The sequence below is a fragment of the Centropristis striata genome, chromosome 19 (genome assembly GCF_030273125.1).
Source record: "Centropristis striata isolate RG_2023a ecotype Rhode Island chromosome 19, C.striata_1.0, whole genome shotgun sequence".
NCBI lineage: Eukaryota > Metazoa > Chordata > Actinopteri > Perciformes > Serranidae > Centropristis > Centropristis striata.
The window spans coordinates 26,110,559-26,119,649 of record NC_081535.1 but is presented as its reverse complement, the minus strand read 5'-3'; positions in this window follow the sequence as shown (position 1 = coordinate 26,119,649).

The following is a 9,091-nucleotide window of genomic DNA, read 5'->3' as shown; positions in this document are numbered from 1 at the left end:
GGTTCGCATGGTCTCGGTGGCAGTCGCCGGTTCACATTGTCTCAGTAGCAGTCGCCGGTTCGCATGGTCTCAGTGGCAGTCGCCGGTTCGCATTGGTCTTAGCAGGAGAGTTACTGGTTTGCATGGTCTCAGAGGCAGAGTTACTGGTTCACATGGTCTCAGCGACAAAGTTACTGCTTCACATGGTCTCAGCGGCAGAGTTACTGGTTCACATGGTCTCAGCGACAGAGTCACCGGTTCACATGGTCTCTCAGCGACACAGTCGCCGGTTCGCATGGTCTCGGTGGCAGTCGCCGGTTCACATTGTCTCAGTAGCAGTCGCCGGTTCGCATGGTCTCAGTGGCAGTCGCCGGTTCGCATTGGTCTTAGCAGGAGAGTTACTGGTTTGCATGGTCTCAGAGGCAGAGTTACTGGTTCACATGGTCTCAGCGACAAAGTTACTGCTTCACATGGTCTCAGCGGCAGAGTTACTGGTTCACATGGTCTCAGCGACAGAGTCACCGGTTCACATGGTCTCTCAGCGACACAGTCGCCGGTTCGCATGGTCTCGGTGGCAGTCGCCGGTTCACATTGTCTCAGTAGCAGTCGCCGGTTCGCATGGTCTCAGTGGCAGTCGCCGGTTCGCATTGGTCTTAGCAGGAGAGTTACTGGTTTGCATGGTCTCAGAGGCAGAGTTACTGGTTCACATGGTCTCAGCGACAAAGTTACTGCTTCACATGGTCTCAGCGGCAGAGTTACTGGTTCACATGGTCTCAGCGACAGAGTCACCGGTTCACATGGTCTCTCAGCGACACAGTCGCCGGTTCGCATGGTCTCGGTGGCAGTCGCCGGTTCACATTGTCTCAGTAGCAGTCGCCGGTTCGCATGGTCTCAGTGGCAGTCGCCGGTTCGCATTGGTCTTAGTAGGAGAGTTACTGGTTCACATGGTCTCAGCGACAAAGTTACTGCTTCACATGGTCTCAGCGGCAGAGTTACTGGTTCAGATGGTCTCAGCGACAGAGTCACCGGTTCACATGGTCTCAGCGACAGAGTCACCGGTTCACATGGTCTCTCAGCGACACAGTCGCCGGTTCGCATGGTCTCGGTGGCAGTCGCCGGTTCACATTGTCTCAGTAGCAGTCGCCGGTTCGCATGGTCTCAGTGGCAGTCGCCGGTTCGCATTGGTCTTAGCAGGAGAGTTACTGGTTTGCATGGTCTCAGAGGCAGAGTTACTGGTTCACATGGTCTCAGCGACAAAGTTACTGCTTCACATGGTCTCAGCGGCAGAGTTACTGGTTCACATGGTCTCAGCGACAGAGTCACCGGTTCACATGGTCTCTCAGCGACACAGTCGCCGGTTCGCATGGTCTCGGTGGCAGTCGCCGGTTCACATTGTCTCAGTAGCAGTCGCCGGTTCGCATGGTCTCAGTGGCAGTCGCCGGTTCGCATTGGTCTTAGCAGGAGAGTTACTGGTTTGCATGGTCTCAGAGGCAGAGTTACTGGTTCACATGGTCTCAGCGACAAAGTTACTGCTTCACATGGTCTCAGCGGCAGAGTTACTGGTTCACATGGTCTCAGCGACAGAGTCACCGGTTCACATGGTCTCTCAGCGACACAGTCGCCGGTTCGCATGGTCTCGGTGGCAGTCGCCGGTTCACATTGTCTCAGTAGCAGTCGCCGGTTCGCATGGTCTCAGTGGCAGTCGCCGGTTCGCATTGGTCTTAGCAGGAGAGTTACTGGTTTGCATGGTCTCAGAGGCAGAGTTACTGGTTCACATGGTCTCAGCGACAAAGTTACTGCTTCACATGGTCTCAGCGGCAGAGTTACTGGTTCACATGGTCTCAGCGACAGAGTCACCGGTTCACATGGTCTCTCAGCGACACAGTCGCCGGTTCGCATGGTCTCGGTGGCAGTCGCCGGTTCACATTGTCTCAGTAGCAGTCGCCGGTTCGCATGGTCTCAGTGGCAGTCGCCGGTTCGCATTGGTCTTAGCAGGAGAGTTACTGGTTCACATGGTCTCAGCGACAAAGTTACTGCTTCACATGGTCTCAGCGGCAGAGTTACTGGTTCACATGGTCTCAGCGACAGAGTCACCGGTTCACATGGTCTCTCAGCGACACAGTCGCCGGTTCGCATGGTCTCGGTGGCAGTCGCCGGTTCACATTGTCTCAGTAGCAGTCGCCGGTTCGCATGGTCTCAGTGGCAGTCGCCGGTTCGCATTGGTCTTAGCAGGAGAGTTACTGGTTTGCATGGTCTCAGAGGCAGAGTTACTGGTTCACATGGTCTCAGCGACAAAGTTACTGCTTCACATGGTCTCAGCGGCAGAGTTACTGGTTCACATGGTCTCAGCGACAGAGTCACCGGTTCACATGGTCTCTCAGCGACACAGTCGCCGGTTCGCATGGTCTCGGTGGCAGTCGCCGGTTCACATTGTCTCAGTAGCAGTCGCCGGTTCGCATGGTCTCAGTGGCAGTCGCCGGTTCGCATTGGTCTTAGCAGGAGAGTTACTGGTTTGCATGGTCTCAGAGGCAGAGTTACTGGTTCACATGGTCTCAGCGACAAAGTTACTGCTTCACATGGTCTCAGCGGCAGAGTTACTGGTTCACATGGTCTCAGCGACAGAGTCACCGGTTCACATGGTCTCTCAGCGACACAGTCGTCGGTTCGCATGGTCTCGGTGGCAGTCGCCGGTTCACATTGTCTCAGTAGCAGTCGCCGGTTCGCATGGTCTCAGTGGCAGTCGCCGGTTCGCATTGGTCTTAGCAGGAGAGTTACTGGTTCACATGGTCTCAGCGACAAAGTTACTGCTTCACATGGTCTCAGCGGCAGAGTTACTGGTTCACATGGTCTCAGCGACAGAGTCACCGGTTCACATGGTCTCTCAGCGACACAGTCGCCGGTTCGCATGGTCTCGGTGGCAGTCGCCGGTTCACATTGTCTCAGTAGCAGTCGCCGGTTCGCATGGTCTCAGTGGCAGTCGCCGGTTCGCATTGGTCTTAGCAGGAGAGTTACTGGTTTGCATGGTCTCAGAGGCAGAGTTACTGGTTCACATGGTCTCAGCGACAAAGTTACTGCTACACATGGTCTCAGCGGCAGAGTTACTGGTTCACATGGTCTCAGCGACAGAGTCACCGGTTCACATGGTCTCAGCGACAGAGTCACCGGTTCACATGGTCTCTCAGCGACACAGTCGCCGGTTCGCATGGTCTCGGTGGCAGTCGCCGGTTCACATTGTCTCAGTAGCAGTCGCCGGTTCGCATGGTCTCAGTGGCAGTCGCCGGTTCACATTGGTCTTAGCAGGAGAGTTACTGGTTTGCATGGTCTCAGAGGCAGAGTTACTGGTTCACATGGTCTCAGCGACAAAGTTACTGCTTCACATGGTCTCAGCGGCAGAGTTACTGGTTCACATGGTCTCAGCGACAGAGTCACCGGTTCACATGGTCTCTCAGCGACACAGTCGCCGGTTCGCATGGTCTCGGTGGCAGTCGCCGGTTCACATTGTCTCAGTAGCAGTCGCCGGTTCGCATGGTCTCAGTGGCAGTCGCCGGTTCACATTGGTCTTAGCAGGAGAGTTACTGGTTTGCATGGTCTCAGAGGCAGAGTTACTGGTTCACATGGTCTCAGCGACAAAGTTACTGCTTCACATGGTCTCAGCGGCAGAGTTACTGGTTCACATGGTCTCAGCGACAGAGTCAGAGGACAAATTTTCAATACGTTTCTATGTATAAATTATTTCTGTAAAGTGAAATTTGCGGCCTTGAGCGCAGTTTTCAAATTTATTTTTTGATAAATCTTCCTCTCCCTCTACACTCTGCTTGATGACATCACCACTCTTGACTCTCCATAGGGCAGCTGTTCTCCCATCTTTGGGTCCCGACCCCAATTGGGGTCGCGAGATGGTTTCTGGGGGTCGCCAAATTATTTTGGAAGTCAGCTCTGTCTCCACTGTGTTAAAGTGTTCATGTGTTAATGTGTTTTAGTCTTTTTGGTCAATTTGTGTCTTTTTTGGTAATTGTGTGTCTTTTTTGGTGATTTTGTGTCTTTTTGGTCATTTTGTTTCTTTTTTTGGTCATTTTATTTCTTTTTTTGGTCATTTTGTGTCTTTTTGGTCATTTTGTTTCCTTTTTTAGTCATTTTGTGTCTTTTTGATCATTTTGTTTCTTTTTTAGTCATTTTGTTTCCTTTTTTGGTCATTTTGTGTCTGTTTGGTCATTTTGTGTCTTTTTGATCATTTTCTTTCCTTTTTTAGTCATTTTCTTTCATTTTCAGTCATTTTGTGTCTGTTTGGTCATTTTGTTTACTTTTTAGGTGATTTTGTGTCTTTTTGGTCATTTTGTTTCCTTTTTTTAATTTTGTGTCTTTTTGTATCATTTGGTGGTCAATTTGTGTCTTTTTGGTCATTTTGTTTCTTTTTTTGGTCATTTTGTGTCTGTTTTTTGGTCATTTTGTTTCCTTTTTTGGTCATTTTGTGTCTTTTTTTATCATTTGGTGGTCAATTTGTGTCTTTTTGGTCATTTTGTTTCCTTTTTTTGTCATTTTGTGTCTTTTTGATCATTTTGTTTCCTTTTTAGTCATTTTGTTTCCTTTTTTAGTCATTTTGTTTCCTTTTTTTGGTCATTTTGTGTCTGTTTGGTCATTTTGTGTCTTTTTTGATCATTTTGTTTCCTTTTTTAGTCATTTTGTTTCCTTTTCAGTCATTTTGTGTCTGTTTGGTCATTTTGTGTCTTTTTGGTCATTTTGTTTACTTTTTTGGTGATTTTGTGTCTTTTTGGTCATTTTGTTTCCTTTTTTTTATTTTGTGTCTTTTTTTATCATTTGTTGGTCAATTTGTGTCTTTTTGGTCATTTTGTGTCTTTTTTTTCATCATTTTGTGTCTGTTTTTTGGTCATTTTGTTTCCTTTTTTGGTCATTTTGTCTTTTTTTCGTCATTTTGTGTCTTTTTTTCGTCATTTAGTTTCTTTTTTTGGTCATTTTGTGTCTTTTTTGGTCATTTTGTGTCTGTTTTTGTCATTTTGTGTCTTTTTTTGGTCATTTTGTGTCTTTTTGGTCAATATGTGTCTTTTTTGGTCATTTTGTGTCTTGTTTAGTCAATTTGTGTCTTTACTGGTCATTTTGTGTCTTTTTTGGTCATTTTGTTTTCTTTTTTTGGTAATTTTGTGTCTTTTTGGTCATTTTGTGTCTTTTTGGTCAATATGTGTCTTTTTTGGTCATTTTGTCTCTTGTTTAGTCATTTTGTGTCTTTTTATTTGTCAATTAGTGTCTTTTTTGGTCATTTTGTGTCTTTTATTGGTCATTTTGTGTCTTTTTTGGTCATTTTGTTTCCTTTTTTGGATATTTTGTGTTTTTTTTTTATCATTTGGTGGTCAATTTGTGTCTTTTGGTCATTTTGTTTCCTCTTTTTCGTCATTTTGTGTCTTTTTTGGTCATTTTGTTTTCTTTTTTTGGTCATTTTGTGTCTTTTTTTGGTCATTTTGTCTTTTTGGTCAATATGTGTCTTTTTTGGTCATTTTATTTCTTTTTTTGGTCATTTTGTGTCTTTTTGGTCATTTTGTTTCCTTTTTTAGTCATTTTGTGTCTTTTTGATCATTTTGTTTCTTTTTTAGTCATTTTGTTTCCTTTTTTGGTCATTTTGTGTCTGTTTGGTCATTTTGTGTCTTTTTGATCATTTTCTTTCCTTTTTTAGTCATTTTCTTTCATTTTCAGTCATTTTGTGTCTGTTTGGTCATTTTGTTTACTTTTTAGGTGATTTTGTGTCTTTTTGGTCATTTTGTTTCCTTTTTTTAATTTTGTGTCTTTTTGTATCATTTGGTGGTCAATTTGTGTCTTTTTGGTCATTTTGTTTCTTTTTTTGGTCATTTTGTGTCTGTTTTTTGGTCATTTTGTTTCCTTTTTTTGTCATTTTGTGTCTTTTTGATCATTTTGTTTCCTTTTTAGTCATTTTGGTTCCTTTTTTAGTCATTTTGTTTCCTTTTTTTGGTCATTTTGTGTCTGTTTGGTCATTTTGTGTCTTTTTTGATCATTTTGTTTCCTTTTTTAGTCATTTTGTTTCCTTTTCAGTCATTTTGTGTCTGTTTGGTCATTTTGTGTCTTTTTGGTCATTTTGTTTACTTTTTTGGTGATTTTGTGTCTTTTTGGTCATTTTGTTTCCTTTTTTTTTATTTTGTGTCTTTTTTTATCATTTGTTGGTCAATTTGTGTCTTTTTGGTCATTTTGTGTCTTTTTTTTCATCATTTTGTGTCTGTTTTTTGGTCATTTTGTTTCCTTTTTTGGTCATTTTGTCTTTTTTTCGTCATTTTGTGTCTTTTTTTCGTCATTTAGTTTCTTTTTTTGGTCATTTTGTGTCTTTTTTGGTCATTTTGTGTCTGTTTTTGTCATTTTGTGTCTTTTTTTGGTCATTTTGTGTCTTTTTGGTCAATATGTGTCTTTTTTGGTCATTTTGTGTCTTGTTTAGTCAATTTGTGTCTTTACTGGTCATTTTGTGTCTTTTTTGGTCATTTTGTTTTCTTTTTTTGGTAATTTTGTGTCTTTTTGGTCATTTTGTGTCTTTTTGGTCAATATGTGTCTTTTTTGGTCATTTTGTCTCTTGTTTAGTCATTTTGTGTCTTTTTATTTGTCAATTAGTGTCTTTTTTGGTCATTTTGTGTCTTTTATTGGTCATTTTGTGTCTTTTTTGGTCATTTTGTTTCCTTTTTTGGATATTTTGTGTTTTTTTTTTATCATTTGGTGGTCAATTTGTGTCTTTTGGTCATTTTGTTTTCTTTTTTTGGTCATTTTGTGTCTTTTTTTGGTCATTTTGTCTTTTTGGTCAATATGTGTCTTTTTTGGTCATTTTATTTCTTTTTTTGGTCATTTTGTGTCTTTTTGGTCATTTTGTTTCCTTTTTTAGTCATTTTGTGTCTTTTTGATCATTTTGTTTCTTTTTTAGTCATTTTGTTTCCTTTTTTGGTCATTTTGTGTCTGTTTGGTCATTTTGTGTCTTTTTGATCATTTTCTTTCCTTTTTTAGTCATTTTCTTTCATTTTCAGTCATTTTGTGTCTGTTTGGTCATTTTGTTTACTTTTTAGGTGATTTTGTGTCTTTTTGGTCATTTTGTTTCCTTTTTTTAATTTTGTGTCTTTTTGTATCATTTGGTGGTCAATTTGTGTCTTTTTGGTCATTTTGTTTCTTTTTTTGGTCATTTTGTGTCTGTTTTTTGGTCATTTTGTTTCCTTTTTTTGTCATTTTGTGTCTTTTTGATCATTTTGTTTCCTTTTTAGTCATTTTGTTTCCTTTTTTAGTCATTTTGTTTCCTTTTTTTGGTCATTTTGTGTCTGTTTGGTCATTTTGTGTCTTTTTTGATCATTTTGTTTCCTTTTTTAGTCATTTTGTTTCCTTTTCAGTCATTTTGTGTCTGTTTGGTCATTTTGTGTCTTTTTGGTCATTTTGTTTACTTTTTTGGTGATTTTGTGTCTTTTTGGTCATTTTATTTCCTTTTTTTTAATTTTGTGTCTTTTTTTATCATTTGTTGGTCAATTTGTGTCTTTTTGGTCATTTTGTGTCTTTTTTTCCGTCATTTTGTGTCTGTTTTTTGGTCATTTTGTTTCCTTTTTTGGTCATTTTGTCTTTTTTTCGTCATTTAGTTTCTTTTTTTGGTCATTTTGTGTCTTTTTTGGTCATTTTGTGTCTGTTTTTGTCATTTTGTGTCTTTTTTTGGTCATTTTGTGTCTTTTTGGTCAATATGTGTCTTTTTTGGTCATTTTGTGTCTTGTTTAGTCAATTTGTGTCTTTTTTGGTCATTTTGTGTCTTTTTTGGTCATTTTGTTTTCTTTTTTTGGTAATTTTGTGTCTTTTTGGTCATTTTGTGTCTTTTTGGTCAATATGTGTCTTTTTTGGTCATTTTGTCTCTTGTTTAGTCATTTTGTGTCTTTATTGGTCAATTAGTGTCTTTTTTGGTCATTTTGTGTCTTTTATTGGTCATTTTGTGTCTTTTTTGGTCATTTTGTTTCCTTTTTTGGATATTTTGTGTTTTTTTTTTATCATTTGGTGGTCAATTTGTGTCTTTTGGTCATTTTGTTTCCTCTTTTTCGTCATTTTGTGTCTTTTTTGGTCAATATGTGTCTTTTTTGGTCATTTTGTGTCTTGTTTAGTCAATTTGTGTCTTTTTTGGTCATTTTGTTTTCTTTTTTTGGTCATTTTGTGTCTTTTTTTGGTCATTTTGTCTTTTTGGTCAATATGTGTCTTTTTTGGTCATTTTGTGTCTTGTTTAGTCATTTTGTGTCATTTTTTGGTCAATTTGTGTCTTTTTGGTCATTTTGTGTCTTTTTTGGTCATTTTGTTTCTTTTTTGTCGTTTTGTGTCTTTCCCAACCGGGACCCCCCGGTTGGGAATCACTGCTCTAGGGGGTACGTGAGATTTTAAAATACACATTTAAAAAGTAGCATCCATGCAAAAATCCTTTAAAAATAATTATTTGATAAATATTTTAGGAAAATGTAAGTATAAGTTCATAAAATTAATTTTAGATTCAGTAGGCTATTCAATTTAATTCTCCTAAAACCCCAGAGTCTCCCCCATACCAGGATGGTTCGACCCAACCTGTCATATGCCACCTGGCATCACCTGTCAATCAATTGATAACTCAAAGATGGAGTCGTGGTTGAAGCGTAACAGTAATAGATTTAAATGGTTATATGCTCACTGTTTTACTACATTAGTTTGAATCACTACATTTTAGTGATTAGAAATATTTGCAATAAATGTAGTCATGGATTATCAACATCTAAAATGTTTGAAATAGTTGGGGGTTTTTTTTCCAAATGTTTGAATTTTGTATGTGTTTATCAGTTTCAAAGTTTAATAAATCAGACACTGGTGGTACAGCGCTCTGTTTTTAAGTCTTTTTTTTTCCAACCAAAAATGCTTTGTCCTGGTTAGGGGGTACATTATTGAAAAAAGGTTGAGAACCACTGGAGTAGACATTAGGAAAAAGTTAAAAGTGAGTAAAGAAAGATTGACAAGAGAACAAGGAGTCTTTTGTCGTCCACGTTGCTGTTGACTCAGCCAGCATATTGTGTACAGGACTTCCCATGTGGTAACCATGGGCTCAGGAGTTCCACTTGGAAGCAACAAAGTC